Source organism: Mercenaria mercenaria, chromosome 1, assembly GCF_021730395.1.
Source record: "Mercenaria mercenaria strain notata chromosome 1, MADL_Memer_1, whole genome shotgun sequence".
Classification (NCBI taxonomy): Eukaryota; Metazoa; Mollusca; class Bivalvia; order Venerida; family Veneridae; genus Mercenaria; species Mercenaria mercenaria.
In genome coordinates, this window is record NC_069361.1 from 37,777,762 (window position 1) to 37,797,459 (window position 19,698).

General features: G+C 35.1%; 1 protein-coding gene and 1 long non-coding RNA gene across 5 annotated transcripts in view; one reads left to right on the plus strand and one right to left on the minus strand.

Annotated features, from left to right (window-relative positions):
• The window catches only part of LOC123523369 (1-phosphatidylinositol 4,5-bisphosphate phosphodiesterase beta-4-like), a 227,829-nt gene that overhangs the window by 147,862 nt on the left and 60,269 nt on the right, over nucleotides 1-19,698 (minus strand). The window lies entirely within an intron of this gene.
• LOC128557389 (uncharacterized) lies at nucleotides 5,349-14,598 on the plus strand. The gene is made up of 5 exons (XR_008371146.1): nucleotides 5,349-6,033; nucleotides 8,867-8,985; nucleotides 9,505-9,647; nucleotides 12,152-12,248; nucleotides 12,695-14,598. It is a non-coding gene; the product is annotated as an uncharacterized LOC128557389 (long non-coding RNA).

A 19,698-nucleotide genomic window follows, 5' to 3' on the forward strand; every position in this document is an offset into this window, starting at 1 on the left:
CCCGATATCAAACTCGTCCAAGATTTTATTGAGGGTAACATTCTGACCAAGTTTCATTAAGTTTGGGCCAAAATTGTGACCTCTAAGTTGTTAACAGTCAAATTGTTGACGACTGACGACGGACGACGGACACAGGGCAATCACAAAAGCTCACCTTTGAGCAGGTGAGCTAAAAAAAAGGAGCATAATTCATGAAAAACTGGTGCCAGAGTTATGGACCTTGTATCATATGATGTGGGTGATAAGGTGAAACAACTATTTTAAGTTTGAATCAAATCCATTCAGTAATAACTGAGTTAGAGTGAAAGTGCATCAAAACTTTAAACTGAAATTGTAAGTAAAAAGGGGGATAATTCATGAAATAATGGTGCAAGAGTTATGGCCCTTGTGTCATATGTGAGTGATGATGCTGAACAACTATTTTAAGTTTGAATCAAATCCATTTAGCAATAACTGAGATGGAGTGAAAGTGCACAAAAACTTTAACCTGAAATTCTAAGTAAAAAGGGGGGATAATTCATGAAATAATGGTGCAAGAGTTATGACCCTTGTGTCATATGATGTGAGTGATGATGTTGAACAACTATTTTAAGTCTGAATCAAATCCACTTAGTTATAATTGAGATAAAGTGAAAGTGCACCAAAACTTTAACCTGAAATTCTAAGTAAAAAGGGGGATAATTCATGAAATATTGGAGCCAGAGTTATGACCCTTGTGCCATATGATGTGGGTGATGATGTTGAACAACTATTTTAAGTTTGAATCAAATCCATTTAGTAATAACTGAGATAAAGTGAAAGTGCACCAAAACTTTAACCTTAAATTCTGAGTAAAAAGGGGGGATAATTCATCAAATATTGATGCCAGAGTTATGACCGTTGTGCCATATGATGTGGGTGATGATGAGGAACAACTACTTTAAGTTTGAAGTAAATCCATCAAGTAATAACAAAGATAAAGAGAAAGTGCATCAAAACTTTAACCAAAGTGCGGAGGTGGAAGGACGCCAATGCCGACGCCAGGTCGAGTAGGATAGCTCTCCATACTTCGTATAGTTGAGCTAAAAACTACACAAGAATGCTAAAGACAACTCTGGTGTTTAAATATTTTTTACTTTTAGCTCTCTAAAAGGGCCAAGTAGAACCTTTTGAGTATCAAATTTGGGTGACGTCAACACAAAGAATTGACTGACCTGTTTTGGGAAGATCCATCAAGTGGTTCATGAGAATAAGTTGTTTAAAGGTTTAATTATTTTTAGCAATGTCAGAGGAGAAGATTTTTAAGTAAAAATGTTGATGGAGGTTGATGGATGAAGGACCATCCACCTATACTAATGGCTCACCCTGAACAAAATTCAGGTGAGCTGAAAACAAGTTCAGTATCATTCAGATCCAAGACAGTTTTGATCTGTTTTATGCCCATCTTTTAGATTTCTAATGTCAATAACCTTTCATCCAGGAACCTGAAAAGACTTGTGGCTTAAGACAAGCAAGGGTCAATAAAACACACATCAATCAAAGCCATGTTCACTCAAGATGTTTTCTATTTACCATTTTCCATATACTAGATAACAGAGGAAAACACTACTTCAACAGATCAGACAAAAAACTTTCCTAACTCACTGTAAAGTTTGTTCAACTGCATCTCACAACATTTTCCTATTAGCCAATTTTTTTCAAATCTCCAAAATAAATAATTATGTATGAATTCATAGAAACGGCAAGCACAGTGTAATCTAATTATATCAATACATTAAGATTATTTAATCTCATATAATAGACAAGAGGGCCATGATACCCAAAGTTACTTACTTGACATTGAATTTTTTACAATGACTATGTATAACTGTGAAACATGTTGCTCACATAATCTTGATTTTTGGACCATGACTGTAACTGTGAAACAAGTTGTTCACATGACCTTGATTCTTTTACCTTGACTAGAACTGTGAAACAAGTTGCTAACATGACCTTCATTTCTGGACCATGACTAGAACTGTGAAACAAGTTGTTCATATGATCTTGATTTTTTGACCATGACTAGAACTGTGAAACAAGTTGCTAAAGCTTAACAAGATCTTGACTTTTGGACTACTGTCTATATTCGCATATAAGACACAGTTTTTGGGATCATATCTTCGGTTCCATGAAGGGCAGGCGTCTTATAAGCGCATACTACAAGAAAATTAAGTGAAAAATTTTAAAAAGTCCCGAGTTTACAGCTAAGCTAGGGCATCTTATTTCCACGTCTGCAGACATGTACTTTCGTTTTTCGGCAGCCATTGCGCATAGCAGTGCTAAAAACTTTACGGACACGTACCGTATTTCGGTCCGCTATAAAGATTTATTATTTACTTATTTTATGATTTGATATATTAATATCGAAAGTATATTTTATTTACAAATGTATTTTTTCCGAGTCTGCAACCCGCTACTTACGTTTTTCATCAGCCATTGCATATCGGTATTAAAATCTAAACGGACACGCACCGTGTTTCGGTCCTCAATAACGATCCATTTCTTACTTATTTTACGATTTGATAGTTTAATATCGAAATTTTTTATTTACAAATGTATTTTTTTTCTTTTAAAATCAAAATTCTTTCAGAAAATCTGAAGAATTAGCTTTAGTTAAATTGGAAATGACTGATATAATTGAGCAAAGAAAATACTTTTTCACCGCCCGCAAACCGAAAGTTATTAAAAGTTAATTATTGCCAATTGCATATGATACGGTACTATAATTGTTGCAAGTGTAAACTGTTAAACCGCATCCATTATAAATCATCTGAAGTTGCAAACTGTTAAGTAAACACGTGTATAGAAATAGATGTATCATAAACACTGATTGATGTTAATTGGTGACTTCACAGAATAGTCGGCTGCAATTATTTTAATTCTGCCCTCTAGTCAAATGAAGGTACAGTAGAGATGTCTAGCTACTCGGAACTCGAATATGATTGGATAACATTTCGAAGTGGGCATATCCATATTTGATTGACAAATTTGTCAGATTTACTGCCATAAAAGTACATGTATCCTAATCTCGCCACCTGGTTTGCTATCTTATCAGTAATCAATCGATACGTTATTGTCACCTTAATTGCCGAAACAATTAAACGCAAAAGGAATTCTTACGATGTGACATTTAAACTTAAAGTTGTGGAATATGCAAAAGCAAATTCAAACCGCGCTGCCGAAAGAGAATTTGGTGCGACAGAAAAAATGGTGAGAGATTGGAGAAATAAAGAAACCAAAATGTTAAACGCTGATTCTAGATCTGTGAAGAAAATGAGAACTGTGATATCGCCGTATGATGATACTGAGGGAAAGTTGAAAGACTGGATTATAGATACGCGCAACAATGGATATATTGTTACACGTGCCACGATCCGTTTTCGAGCGTTACAACTTGCGAAGGAAAATGGATATTCAGAGTTTATAGCTTCAAGTGGTTGGTGCTCGCGATTCATGAAGATCTGGTATTGAGATAGAAAACACACATCGCGCAGAAATTGCCGAAAGATCTAGACAATAAGGATGACTCTTTTAATAAGTTTGTGACTGATTTCAGAAAGGGACATGATTTTGATTTGGGTGTTATAGGAAATATGGATGAAACGCCGATGTTCTTCGACATGCCGGGCAATCAAACAGTTGATATTAAAGGGACTAAATCAGTAACTGTGAAAACGTCCGGCAGTGAAAAAGCCCATTTTACGGTAGTGTTATCATGTCTGGCCGACGGAACAAAGCTGAAACCCGCAGTAGTGTTTAAGCGGAAAACCATGCCGAAAGAAAAGTTACCTTCTGACATCGTGGTGTTTGTGCAGGATAAAGGTTGGGTAGATGAATGTGTTCTTATGAAATGGCTTGAAGAAGTTTGGTTCCAACGTCCTGGCGCTTTGTTGAATCATAAATCATTGTTACTGTGGGACATATTTAGGGCTCATCTTCTTGAAAAAGTGACGAATAAATTGAAATCGCGTCGCTCATATCAGTGTGATCCCAGGAGGATGTACTTCTGTGTTACAACCTCTGGATGTATGTTTAAATAAACCGTTTAAAATGAACATGAGAAACAAATGGAATGAATGGATGGTTAACGATGAAAAGCAGCTTACGAAGGCTGGCAATCTTAAGCGTCCAGATCATGCATTAGTGTGCCAGTGGGTGATAGATTCGTGGAATGAAATTCCCCATGAAATGGTAATCAAATCCTTCCTCAAATGTGGAATCTTGAACTCAATGGACGGTACACAAGATGATGAACTATTCAGTGACTTAGTGCGCGACTGCGAAGAAGCCACAGATGCTGGTACAGATGATATCAGTGATGATGAATGTGATGATCAGTGGATATATGATGAAAACATTACAAGTGAACAATTTGATGAATTATTTGGTGATAGCGATGATGAGGAATTTGAGGGGTTTGATGATGTGATGTAAGATCTGATGCAAGAAAATAACTGTGAATAACGGTGATGACGCTATCAAGATTCATTGAGATTCATTGATTTTATGACTGGTCGTGGTGTTAAAGTCATTTAAATTTGCAATAAATGTGATATGAAAAACTGATGAAATGAACTTGATGTTAAAATTTTGTTTGAAGATTAAAGTGTCGATAACTTATCTGTCAATTTGTTTGCAATATGTGTACACACATGTTTTAAAATTATATGATTAATTTTGTGTGTTTGAAATATGTGATAAATTGGTGAGGATATTAATTTTAATCTCATTAATTCTCTCACTGTATGCAGCGCATGTTCGAATGAAAAATCCTGAACATGTATGGGAGATCCTTTGAAAGCAATTTAAAAATTGCGTATCCTCGAATAATTGCAAGAAATACATTATTTTCCTAAACATTCTGTGTTACTGTTATGGAAACATGGCCGAACATTCAGCGTTTCTAAGCATTGAGTAATATGGGCGAATATCATCAAATTCCTAGACGTAATTCTAGACATAATTTCCCTGTTTCGGAGATTTTTTGTGCATATTATTATCAATGAAAGTGGATTTAAGAATACTTTATTTTATTCTACATATTATGAAACAGGTTTTCAAATTCTTTCAAAAATAAAATCGGCGAAAATCATCAATTTTCCGCCGTTTTCTAGACGTCATTTCGCCGTTTAGAAGTTATTACATTGCATGTTTACACACGAAATTGGATTTTAAAATACTTTATTTTATTCAACATAATATAAAACAAGTCTGCAAGTTCTTTTAAAATTAAAATCGGCGAATATTGTCAAAATTTCAGCCTTTCTTTAACCTTTTTCCGCTGTTACTAATTCATTTAAAGGGCTTGGTTCACTAATGTATGAAAATGGCACCGAATTTTGCCATATTATACATTACTTATTCTACATTGATACATATGCTGTTCGTAACAAGTAAACACAATGCTTCATATATAAGTAATAAACTTAGAAAAATAATGTGTTGTTGTGTTTATATATTACTCCAAACATGCTCCACTTTCCAAAAAAATGTGAATTTTCCATGAAATTTGAGACTTTATTTATGATTTTCGCCCTGGCGGCATCCTTTACCAGTCTTAATACTTTAACCACTACTTCGTACATTAAAAACCAACAAAGAGTGCAAAAATCATCGCTGGTGAGCAATGCCGCCATATTAAAAAACGAAAAAAAACGTCCGTCTTAGAGACACATTTTTATCCGAAATTACACAAGCCTCGATTTCGGTAAAATGACGTTGAAGTTGACGTCACTTAATTAAATATTTGTTTTCATTAATTTGTTTTTCAAGCAACAACCATTAGAGCTAGTGTTAAAATCAATAATATCGGACGAAGATTTTTAAGTTTAAATGTTTCAACATTTAGTGAAATATCACAAACCTAATGAGTGAATTAGCGAATTGTTTCCCTTTGAAATCAACACGCCATTATCGGTGGATACATGTCTGAAACTGGGTAAGAGAATACATGCAGTTATTGCTCTGAATATACGCGGACATTTAAAGTGCATGGCGGATTTAATAATTGTTATGGTAAGTGTTAATTTTCATTATAAATTTATTCGTAATTGGAGGCAAAACAAAATGGACAGACCGCTTCGTTTGCTGACTTATCGAAGATACAACTTTGCAGCGAAAAATAGCAGTGTTGACATTTCGATTCGACTGTCCCTTACAGAAGCAAGCCTCTGTGGCGTACATGCTGTGTATTTGCTGTGTATATGCCGCGAACACAGCAGTACGCCAGAGGAGTACATTTTACATACACCGCATGCCGCATACATGCCGCGTACTATTTCGACGAGTACACAGCATGTACGCAGGAGGTCACTAGTACACTTCAAGTACGCAGCACAGACTCTGAAAATTTAAGGAGTACATTGCATGTACACAGGAGGGACTTGTACAAGAAAATAGTACACTGCATGTACACTGCAGATACTTTGAAATTTGTGCAGTACACTTCATATACGCGGGAAAGACTTGTACAATTTCTTTTGGCATTTATACTCAGTTTTTTTTTTATAAGTTAAAGTCTGAAGTAAACTTCATATATGTGGGAGGGACTTGTTCATTTTCTTTTGGTGTTTATACTTTGAATTTTTTTAGGTAAAAGTCTGAAGTACACTTCATGCAGGAAGGATTTGTACATTTTTTTTTTTTTGGAAGCAAGAACTTGATTTCCGAGTAACTTTTATCTTAATAGCATAGAATAGTTCAGATTACTGGTATTCTGAACAATGAAAATTTGCCATTTACTATTTGCAATGTTCATTTGTGAAGCTTACATCTTAGTGATTTCTGAGCTGCACCTTGCATGCAGTGTAAAAATATATTCTTTTTCATTTTGAATTAATCCTGGAGCTTTCTAACTTGGATAATTGAAAAGCCTTATTTGAACTTCGTTGCATTACATTTTGTAATACATGAAATAATTACCAAAATAATGCCTCAACAGCGCCCGAATGAGAAGAATTAATAGCTCTCACTGTTATTTGAATACTCTTAAGCAAAACACCATTCTATCATGTTTTATAAAGGCTTTACTGCTCATTATGTTAACTCATTAAGGCCTCACCAGATTAAAAAGTTGTTCATCGGATTTGCCGCTCGTATATTTTCAGCTCTATATTGCGCTCGCCCCATTGGAAAAAATGAATCCAAAATTTTTTGGTGCGCTACTTTTTACGGACATAAAAGTGTATAAATGCTTATATAATTCCAGTCCTAGATTGTTCTCAGATGGATTTTAATCAAAATAAATACATAGTACGCACACATCATCTATAATAAATCATAACACTTATATTTAGTTGCATTAAAGTTGTTTCCCCTTGATGCAGTTACGCCATTTTCTTCAAATGTTTACCAAATTACATGCTACAAAAATTGATTTATTTCATTGAAAAGTGGATGAAGGAAAGCGTACTAATTTATTTGATAACATCAGTCTACATTATTTTGGTAAGGGTAAATACTTATTGATGCATGTCACTTATCTTTTTTCTGTTTCTTTCTGTCCAAATGATCAGCATTTGCATACAAAAGTTGGTGGGGTAAGGAATTTACATTATCACAAGAGTACACAGCATGTATGCAGCAGGAGTACACAGCATGTACGCCGCAGGACTCGGGCCAGGAGTACACAGCATATACGCCGCAGGAGTACACAGCATGTACGCCGCAGAAGTACACAGCATGTACGCCACAGGAGTACACAGCATGTACGCCGCAGGGGTAGTACACCGCAGGCTCATTTGCATGTGAAAAGTGTATGTGCCGCGTACATGCTGCGTACTATTTCCCGCATACTAAATTCCTCCAGCGTACATCCTGTGTACTATGTAGTCCACAGCATGTACGCAGCAAGTAGTATGCGGCAGAGCTCATTTGCATGTCAAAAGTGTACTACAAACGTACTATCGGTGTATGTGCGGTGTATATCCTGCGTACTATTTAAAGCCCTTGACTTCAGTACACATCATGTACGCATCATATACGCTGTATGTACACAGCAAGAGTACGCAGCAGGCCTTTTTCTTCTGTAAGGGGTCTGCTGTCAAATACTTTTAATATCTTTCCTGTGTATTTGTAAGTTTTCATGATGGCAGAATATACTTGTAGCCAAGACAGTCGGGCATCTACTATGTTAAGTAGGCCTACATTCTGTATGAAACTTTCTATCTAGAAATTATAAAGAGGTAAATGAACTGATGAACAGGAATGGGCTATTCCAGAAAATATCCACCCCCCAATGTGGAAGCAGTTTTTTCAGAGAAAATTAACCCCCCCCCACCCCCCATTCCTGGAGACATTTTACCCCACCCCCTCTCCCCCACCCCGGTTGCCTGAAAATACCCCCCTCCCCTTCCTCCCAATAGGATCCCTCCAAATACTCCCCCTCCCCTCCTCTCGGGTTATTTCAGAAAATATCCCCCCTCCCCCTTCCACACCCCGGTTACCTCAAATACCCCCCTCCCACACCCCGGTTACCTCAAACACCCCCCTCCCCTTCCTCCCAATAGGATCCCTCCAAATACCCCCACCTCCCCTCCTCTCAGGTTGTACCAAAAAAACTGCTTCCACAGGGAGGGAGTGGATATTTTCTTGAATAGCCCAATATTACATGATATTGTACATTGTTTAAACTGTCACAGATGTGAACAGAAAAAGTGGTGTTTTAAATTGTCACTTTTTGTTGTAATTATAGCAACTAAAATAGACCTCCTGAAAATTTCTTAAAAAATCTACATGCAAATTACAATAAAAACTACTTGTTTTCATTCTCACTACTGCCATTACTGGTAGACAGCATGCTGGTAGGCTACTAAATAAATGAGAAATTCTTTTTTTTTATATTTTTCAGGGTAACCTCCAGCAGTAAGAAATATAAAGTTTCACTGCAGTTTTGAGTGCTCAACAAGTATTGACCCCATACTATGCTCAGCAAGTAGGGCCCTTGTATTTCTGTGAATCCTCATACAGGTATAAGATTTTGAAGTTAGTGTTTACATTCATATCAGTGTCAATATCCTCAAATGCACTTTTTCAATATCAATTTTAACTATGTAATTCCATATATCACTAAATTAAATTCCATAGTCTTCAAACATATCATGACTATGAATAAAAGCTTCAGACTGCAGTGCACATTTAACATTGGAATTATAGTGACACCTTTGCAGAAATTTTGTCAAGTAAAATTATCTAAAGGAAGTTATGTTTTGTTAAGACTTGATATTACTAATTTCTATGGGTTTTTTTTTTTCACTGAACTTTCTGTAAATCCCTGAAATTGGGTTGAAAATACTGCATTGCTTTATAATAAAGATGCTATATCATAAGCACTGTGAATTGGAATTCAATTAAATTTTGATAAATACAAGTTAATGTTAAGCAATATCTATAAGAAAGGATGAACTGTTTGGTAAGTGTTGATTCACTCCATTTTTGATGGGAATTTAATACATTTCTTATAAACTGTTCTTGTTTTTGTATGAAAAGTAGAGTACTGCTGTTGGAAGAGGAGCAAACAGTGTGGTATCTATGGTCCACCATCACTTCAAGCATTATGGCTATGGAGAAAAGAATGTTTCATTACATATGGACAATTATAGTGGAAAAAATAAGAAAAGTGTTGTAATAAGGTAAGAATTCCCAATAAATAAAGAAATATTTATTAAGCACACAGAATTTGATGTTGAAATATTTAATTTCACAGTGTGTTTATACACTTCAGTTTGGAAAGTCACTAGTTTCCAGTTTATATATATAATGTGCATCATTTTATCTAAATGAAAAATAATATCTCCACTGATAAACATTGAATAACAACTTGAATATTGCATACTTACACAACATACTTTATTAAGACTTAGGTGTGTTTGTAAGACAAGAGATCACAGAGTGATCTTGGCGCCCACCAATGTGCCATTTTTGAGTGTTCCAAATTTCTAGACTTATTGACTAGCTCAAGGTCAAATTTCATTTCCATACACAATACTGTGCATGTGGTCCCAATTCGAAAGCTGTAGCTTGAGAAATGTGAAAGTAGGTCACTAGGTCAATGTCAAGGTCAAAGTTTGTTTCGGTACACAATCCTATGCATGTGGTCTAAATTTGAAGCCTGTAGCTACAGACATGTGAAAGTAGGTCACTAGGTCAATCTTAAGGTCAAAGTTCATTTCAGTACACAAAACTATGCAAGTGGTCTAAATTTGAAGGCTGTAGCTTGAGAAATGTAAAAGTAGGTCACTAGGTCAAAATCAAAGTCAAATTTTATTTTGGAATACAAAACTATGCATGTGGTCCAAATTTGAAGCCTGTACCTTCAAAAATGTGAAAGTAGGTCACTAGGTCAATGTAAAGGTCAAAGTTTGTTTCGGTACACAAAACTATGCATGTGGTCCAAATTTGAAAGCTGTAGCTTGAAAAATGTAAAAGTAGGTCACTAGGTCAAAATCAAGGTCAAATTTTATTTTGGAATACAAAACTATGCATGTGGTCCGAATTTGAAGCCTGTACCTTAAAAATGTGAAAGTAGGTCACTAGGTCAATGTAAAGGTCAAAGTTCATTTCAGTACACAAAACTATGCAAGTGGTCTAAATTTGAAGGCTGTAGCTTGAGAAATGTAAAAGTAGGTCACTAGGTCAAAATCAAGGTCAAATTTTATTTCGAAATACAAAACTATGCATGTGGTCCAAATTTGAAGCCTGTACCTTCAAAAATGTGAAAGTAGGTCACTAGGTCAATGTGAAGGTCAAAGTTTTTTTCAGTACACAAAACTATGCACTTGGTCAAAATTTGAAGGCTGTAGCTTGAGAAATGTGAAAGTAGGTCACTAGGTCAAAATCAATGTCAAATTTAATTTTGAAAGACGGAACTATGCATATGGTCCAAATTTGAAGCCTGTACCTTCAAAAATGTGAAAGTAGGTCACAAGGTCAAAATCAAGGTCAAAGTTTTTTCCAGTGCACAAAACTGTGCATGTGGTCCAAATTTGAATGCTGTAGCTACAGAAATGTGAAAGTAGGTCACTAGGTCAAAATCAAGGTCAACTCATATCAAGGTTCATCTTGCCACTCAAAAATATACATGTGGTCCAAATTTGAAGGTTGTAGCTACAGAAATGTGAAAGTAGGTCACTAGGTCAAAATCAAGGTCAACTCATGTCAAGGTTCATCTTGCCACTTAAAAATATACATGTGGTCCAAATTTGAATGTTGTAGTTATTGACAAGAACATTTTAAAACCTTTTCCCTATATAAGTCTATATGAACCATGTGACCCCCGGGGCGGGGCCATTTTTGACCCTAGGGGCATAATTTGAACAAACCTGGTAGAGAACCACTAGATGATGCTACATTACAAGTATCAAAGCCCTAGGCTTTGTGGTTTGGACAAGGAGATTTTCAAAGTTTTTCCCTATATAAGTCTATGTAAACAATATGACCCCCAGGGCGGGGCCATTTTTGACCCTAGGGGTATAATTTGAACAATCTTAATTGAAGACCACTAGATAACGTCACATACAAAATATCAAAGCCCTAGGCCCTGTGGCTTTGGACAAGCTGTTATTCAAAGTTTTTCCCTATATAAGTCTATATAAACCATGTGACCCCCAGGGCGGGGCCATATTTGACCCCAGAGAAATAATTTGAATAATTTTGGTAGAGGACCACTAGATGATGCTTCAAACCAAATATCAAAGCCCTAGGCTCTGTGGTTTTGGACAAGAATGTTTTCAAAGCTTTTCCCTATATAAATCTATGTAAAATAAAGAAATAAACAAAGGGCCATAATTCACTCATAAATTGTTGAACCAGTCTGATTTTCAGGGGGACACAACTAGGGTACCAATACATCATTCTGACAAAGTTTGGTCAAAATCCCCCCAGTAGTTTCTGAGGAGATGCGATAACGAGAAATTGTTAACGGAAGGACGGCAGGACGGAAGGACGGACGTCGGACCACGGACGCAGAGTGATTTGAATAGCCCACCATCTGATGATGGTGGGCTAAAAATAAACTGTGTAGCTGGCATTTATTTGTTTTAATAAAGTGATGCTATGTTATATTCTAAGGACTCACTATTGCTACTTATAAGTTTTTGTTTAAGAATTCATTGTTTAAATATACCCGTAATTTTAGGTATGGAATGTGGCTTGTTATGATGGGTCTACATGATGACTTGGAGTACAACCTGATTGAGGCCCGGCATACAGAATTCAGTCATGAACATGTTTAGGTATATTTGGCTTGAGCCTCTTTAATCAATTATGTTTTTATTAATAATCAAGTATTGATAAAACTTGCTGCAGAGATCATGTCTGTAAAGAGGCCACTTACATTAAAATACCACAGTTTCTGTTTATGTTTGTGTTGTTAAACAGTGTCTAGCTCACTGCAAGCAAGTTAATCAGAAATAACATAATTCTAATAAAGTAACTGTTTTTTCTTAACCAGGTTAAAGAACTATTTGTTAAAATGAGATCAAAATCATGGCCCTTACTTGATGTAGAATATGTGCGATGGTTGAATATTTTCATGAAAAGAAGTTATTACTGTAATAAAATTCTAAAATGTTATTTAATGTAATTATGTGTGGGATGTCTTTTGGAATGCTGTTGTTGAGGATTGATGAAAAGCTTATGTGTTCTTTGTCTTAAATATTTGATACATTTATCGTTACAGAATGTCTTCTGCATGACCTGGTATAGATAGTATTCTTGAAGGGTTTTAACTTCAACACAGAGACGGAGATTAATATTTTTAGGCAGGGGGTTGGCATGACAGGCAAATTCACCAACCGTATTGCCATTCCTGAGCTGGATGCCAGTCTACAGTGGTACCTGTATAATGAAATAGCGCCCCTTTGCAGCAACAGCAATGTATGCTCAAAGCCAGCAGTGTCAAAGCCATTAAAATTGATAATTCAAGTCATTTAAATCGAAGAATGAATGGAAAAAAGTGTTTAACATTTAAAGTAATACAGAGAAAGAGCTCTGAAATTTTGATTAATTTGAAAGTGTTTTTGATTTTTTGAAGATGTACTAGACCCAAATTCCATATATTTGAAAAAGAACAAATGATACATAAAGTTTATGTAAACATTGAATTAACTATTTTATGGTGTCAACAGTACTATGCATTTGTTAAATATTGACTCACTATATACATGTAAGGCTGAACACAATATAAATGTGAAATTCCTCTAAATCACTGGAAGATTTTTCAACAATAATTGTAATATATATGGTAGTAATGTACATTTTTTTTCATTACGACAGTTGGATTATATAGATCTACGAATATTTTCTGCTGTATTCAAACTGCATGTAATCATTTCTGTAGGCAGTATCATGTTTATTTTCCCTTTTCATGAACAATTAATTTAACCTGTCTTGAAAGCACAATATATGTATAATTTGTAAAACATACATTGGATTATTGTGGAAACAATTTAGTTTTTGTATGTCTAATTATATATTATTGCCGTTAGTACCATCTAACTCTTTTAATTAGGGCTGTCATTGATTGGGTCTTAGGCGTATCGACGATACCGATATATCAGAAGACAAATATCGACGATACATCGATATATTGATTATTAAGTTAGATTAACGACATATTTGTTCATATGATACTATATACCTTCCTGTAAATGCTATTTTAAGTTTTATTGCCTACTTTCCATATTTCTGTTTGATTGTGTTGTATTTGTATTTATGAAATAAAAGAAATACATAAAAATTAATAACATCTTTCATTTTTATTTTGCCTTCACTCCTTTTTTTGCATTTATCCAAGTTTACAACTTTGTGAACTTTAGTTGTTTTTTAGGGTCTGCGTGTTTATTTGGGTAGTTTTTTCTCTCCTTAAAATATCGATTTTTGAAAATGGGAATCGATCATCGATCGACAAAAAAATATCGTTGATACATCGATATCGTTTCTATCGATGACAGCCCTACTTTTAATATGATCAAGACATTTAATAAGGCAGTTTTCTTAAACTATTACTGTGTGTTAAATGAGATTATGTAGTATTATGTTTACGGAATTAACTGCGTAACCATGGAAACATTTTTCTGTTGTTCTATATTATGTCTTGAAAAAAAAACATTGTTTGAAGAACACTTTACAGTGGTGCATTTTTTTAAATTTTTACATTTAATGGTAAAAGCTGAAAGTGTTCTACAATAAGTTAGCAAAAACGTCATTGTTGTCTCATTGAAGCATATACTGCAACTCCATTGTAACCATAGCAACAGAAATATATTGTATTATTTGTGAATAATGATCTTCACAAACAAATTACATATGTTATTTTTCTTAAAGAATGACCTAAATTGGTTTTATTCCATAAAAAACAGACATAGCAAATATTCTCATTTTTATCTCCGTTTCCATGGCAACCACATATTTTTTTGCCTCAAATTATAGGCGTTGCTTAGGGTTATATCTTAGCATATCTGAATGTTAATTATACGTTCTGATGTAATTGTTATAAGAGATTTTCGTGTTTCCATAAAGAAAATCAATCGGTTGCCATGGCAACAGCACAATTTCAAATGAATTAAAATATGAGATTTTGCATTCTGAGTTGTTGATCATTCATTATAATAATATTTCAACAACATTTGATGTTGTGCCATTTTCACCTATAAGTGAACCAAGACCTTTTGCATTTTTACAATAAAATTGTCCATTTTCTGCAATTTTCTATTACAAATCATAGAGTGTTGGGGAAAATAATGCATCTCTACAAATTTCTGATATAGTTTGTATAAAAATATGACTGCGTCTTATATGAGGGTCAGTGCAAAACCTCCCCGATCGATAGTCCAATATCAGGATGCGTCTTATAAGCGAGTGTGCCTTATACGAGAGTATATACGGTATGACTTAAGCAAGTTGCTCGCATGATCTTGATTTTTGTACCATGACTATAACTGTGAAACAAGTTGCTCAAATGATTTTGATTTCTGGACCATGACTAGAACTGTGAGACAAGTTAATTACATGAAACTGATTTTTGAACCATGACTATAAGTGCAGCCAAGTTGTACCATCTCAAAGAATCTGAAAAAGATCCATGCAGACCTGAGCTTTTGACCAAATTTGCACGAGTGTAAAATGTTTTTTCCTACTGCTCGCCCTGCAGGACTAGTAACCAGTAAAATCTACTCATTCGCTATAACAAAATTACAACTAAATTTAATGATCTCTTTTTAATACAACTGTCACATTTATGAATGCAGTATTATTAACTACAAACAAATTGCAAATAAAAATATTTTCTTGTACACTATGTTTCCTTTTTGTGTTTAATCCTATTCTTTCTGCTTAAAGTTCCTTTCTCTGCAAGACGTTTTTTCCCTTTTTCTTTTTCCAGTTTTCATCATCGCCACCACCAGGCTGCTTTCCAAATAAACTACTGATGTTGCTTTGTTTGGAGTTTGAACACATGCTTTGACAAAGTATGGGAAAATAAATAGTGATTATAATAACATTAATTCCGATAAAATATCTTTTATCTTGACAAGCTTACAGTACATGATTGCATCGATAATAATAATAATCACGGTCTAATGCGCACCTGTTAATAATTATTGTGCAATTGAATTTTGAAGTGTCTACCGGCTCAAAGATTGTTATTTTTTTTAGAGGTAAATCAGAACATTTTTGTTGAATTTTGGTAAAGTTGCAACATTAAAACCACTCACTGGGTTGTTCAAGTATACTGCAAGGTCCACTTATCCTGACTTAAACTCGCTAATGTGAAGGAGCGAGAGGGATTTTAAACCCCTGGTTTGGAGAAAATTAATCCAGATTCATGAGAAGTAATTCAATGAAAAAGATGAAGGATTAGAGACATTTGCAGGTCACAGATCAAAATAGCTCTGGCTTTGTTCCAAATGGGCTAGAAAAATCAGCAAAATTTTCATTCATTATGTCTGGTGCCAATAAATGAAACTCCCCAGTCCAGAGAGTGGGTGGAAATATGACCTCTATAGATCAGCCTTCATGTAATAAGTATAGTCTCAAAATATCTGATTTCAAGTCCCTATGGAATCAGCTTACAGGCATGAGAACAAAACTATGAAACAACAGACAATAACTTATTTATTTCTGCACAAAAGCCTTGGAGGAATGTCCATTTATTACTGTATCATATTTAGATAAAATCTAGCTTTTCAGGGATAAACAGGAGAAAAGCAAAAATTTGTACACACTTCAATAACTATATGCCACAAGAACAGTGAACAATATAAGGGAGGAATATTTTATGATTTTATACAGAGGGCTGTAATAGTCCTGTATCTCTTGCCTTGATGCTCAACTAGAAACAGACCAGAACAGGTTTGTAACAATGTGGCATTAAGCTGCCAGCTCTATGAAATTCTGTTTGGCAACCACTTGTCCTTTATGAAATTCAACATACATGTGTACAAAGACAAGGAATCAATTCTGACATATTAAGTAGCTTTGATGTATTTAGTAATTCTGACAAATGCAGCCAAAAAATGAGCCATAATGGCTGAAGTTGCAGCAAATAATTATGACAGAGAAAGAAACCCTGGCTGATAAAGTAACATTGGCAAGGATGCTATTCAGAAAGATGAGACAAGTATGACAGAGAAAGTAATACAGACTGAGATGTATTCTAACTGATGAAGCAACAATGACAGGAACACATTCTAATAGATGAAGCAACAATGACAGGGACACACTCTAATAGATGAAGCAACAATGACAGGGTAACATTCTAATTGATGAAGCAACAATGACAGGGAAACATTCTAACTGATGAAGCAACAATGACTGGGAAAACATTCTAATAGATGAAGCAACAATGACAGGGTAACATTCTAACTGATGAAGCAACAATGACAGGGAAATATTCTAACAGATGAAACAAAAATGACAGGGAAATATTCTAACAGATGAAGCAACAATGACAGGGAAGCATTCTAACTGATGAAGCAACAATGACAGGGAAACATTCTAATAGATGAAGCAACAATGACAGGTAACATTCTAACTGATGAACAACAATGACTGGGAAACATTCTAACTGATGAAGCAACAATTACAGGGAAACATTCTAATAGATGAAACAAAAATGACAGGGAAACATTCTAACAGATGAAGCAACAATGACAGGGTAACATTCTAATAGATGAAGCAACAATGACAGGGTAACATTCTAACTGATGAAGCAACAATGACAGGAACACATTCTAATAGATGAAGCAACAATGACAGGGACACACTCTAATAGATGAAGCAACAATGACAGGGTAACATTCTAATTGATGAAGCAACAATGACTGGGAAAACATTCTAATAGATGAAGCAACAATGACAGGGTAACATTCTAACTGATGAAGCAACAATGACAGGTAAATATTCTAACAGATGAAACAAAAATGACAGGGAAACATTCTAACAGATGAAGCAACAATGACAGGGAAACATTCTAACAGATGAAGCAACAATGACAGGGAAACATTCTAACAGATGAAGGAACAATGACAGGGTAACATTCTAACTGATGAAGCAACAATGACTGGAAAACATTCTAACTGATGAAGCAACAATTACAGGGAAACATTCTAATAGATGAAACAACAAGAGGGCCAAGATGGCCCTAGGCCGCTCACCTAAGAAACACACCATAACAGTGTAAAACATGTTTGACCTAGTGATTTCATGGAAACAAATATTCTGACCAATTTTCATTAAGACTGGACCAAAAAATTGGTCTCTTGCGATAAAAACAAGCATTTTCTTAGATATGACCTAGTTTTTGACCCTAGATGACCCATGTTCAAACTTGACCTAGATTTTATCAAGGCAATCATTCTGACCAAAATTCATGAAGATCAATTGAAAAATACAGCCTCTATCATATACACAAGTTTTTTCTTTGATTTGACCAAGTGACCTAGTTTTTAACCTCAGATGACCAATATTCAAATTCGACCTAGATTTCATTAAGGCAATCATCCTGACCAAATTTCATAAAAATCAATTGAAAAAAATAGTCTCTATCGCATACACAAGATTTTTCTTTAATTTGACCTAGTGACCTAGTTTTTGACCTCAGATAACCCATATTCAAACTCGACCTAAATTTCATCAAGGCAATCACTCTGACCAAATTTCATGAATATCAATTGAAAACTACATCCACTATTGCATACACAATGTTTTTCTTCGATTTGACCTAGTGACCTAGTTTTTGACCCGAGATGACCGATTTTCGAACTCGGCCTAGATTTTATCAAAGTAATCATTCTGGCTAAATTTCATGAAGATCAGTTGAAAAATATAGCCTCTATCGCATACACAAGGTTTTTCCTTGATTTGACCTAGTGACCTAGTTTTTGATCCGAGATGACCCATTTTCGAACTCAGCCTAGATTTCATCAGGGTAATCATTCTGACCAAAATTCATGAAGATCAATTGAAAAATACCGCCTCTATCGCATACACAAGGTTTTTCTTTGATTTGACCTAGTGACCTAGTTTTTGACCCTAGATGACCCATTTTCGAACTCGGCCTAGATTTCATCAAGGCAATCATTCTGATCAATATTCATGAAGATCAAATGAAAAATACAGCCTCTATCGCATACACAAGATTTTTCTTTAATTTGACCTAGTGACCTAGTTTTTGACCTCAGATAACCCATTTTCGAACTCGGCCTAGATTTCATCAAGGCAATCATTCTGACCAATATTCATGAAGATCAATTGAAAAATACAGCCTCTATCGCATACACAAGGTTTTTCTTTGATTTGACCTAGTGACCTAGTTTCTGACCCGAGATGACCCATTTTCGAACTCGGCCTAGATTTCATCAAGGTTATCATTCTGACCAAAATTCATGAAGATCAATTGAAAAATACAGCCTCTATCGCATACACAAGGTTTTTCTTTGATTTGACCTAGTGACCTAGTTTTTGACCCGAGATGACCCATTTTCGAACTCGGCCTAGATTTCATCAAGGTTATCATTCTGACCAATATTCATGAAGATTAATTGAAAAATACAGCCTCTATCGCATACACAAGCTAAATGTTGACAGACGACAGACAGACAGACAGACACCGGACATCGAGTGATCAGAAAAACTCACCTGCTCAGGTGAGCTAACAAGAGGGCCAAGATGGCCCTAGGTCGCTCACCTAAGAAACACTCCGTAACAGTGTAAAACATGTTTGACCTAGTGATTTCATGGAAACAAATATTCTGACCAATTTTCATTAAGATTGGACCAAAAAATTGGTCTCTTGCGATAAAACAAGCATTTTCTTAGATATGACCTAGTTTTTGACCCTAGATGACCCATGTTCAAACTCGACCTAGATTTTATCAAGGCAATCATTCTGACCAAAATTCATGAAGATCAACTGAAAAATACAGCCTCTATCACATACAGAAGTTTTTTCTGTGATTTGACCAAGTGACCTAGTTTTTGACCTCAGATAACCCATATTCAAATTCGACCTAGATTTCATTAAGGCAATCAACCTGACCGAATTTCATACAAATCAATTGAAAAAAAACAGTCTCTATCGCATACACAAGATTTTTCTTTAATTTGACCTAGTGACCTAGTTTTTGACCTCAGATAACCCATATTCAAAATCGACCTAGATTTCATCAACGCAATCACTCTGAC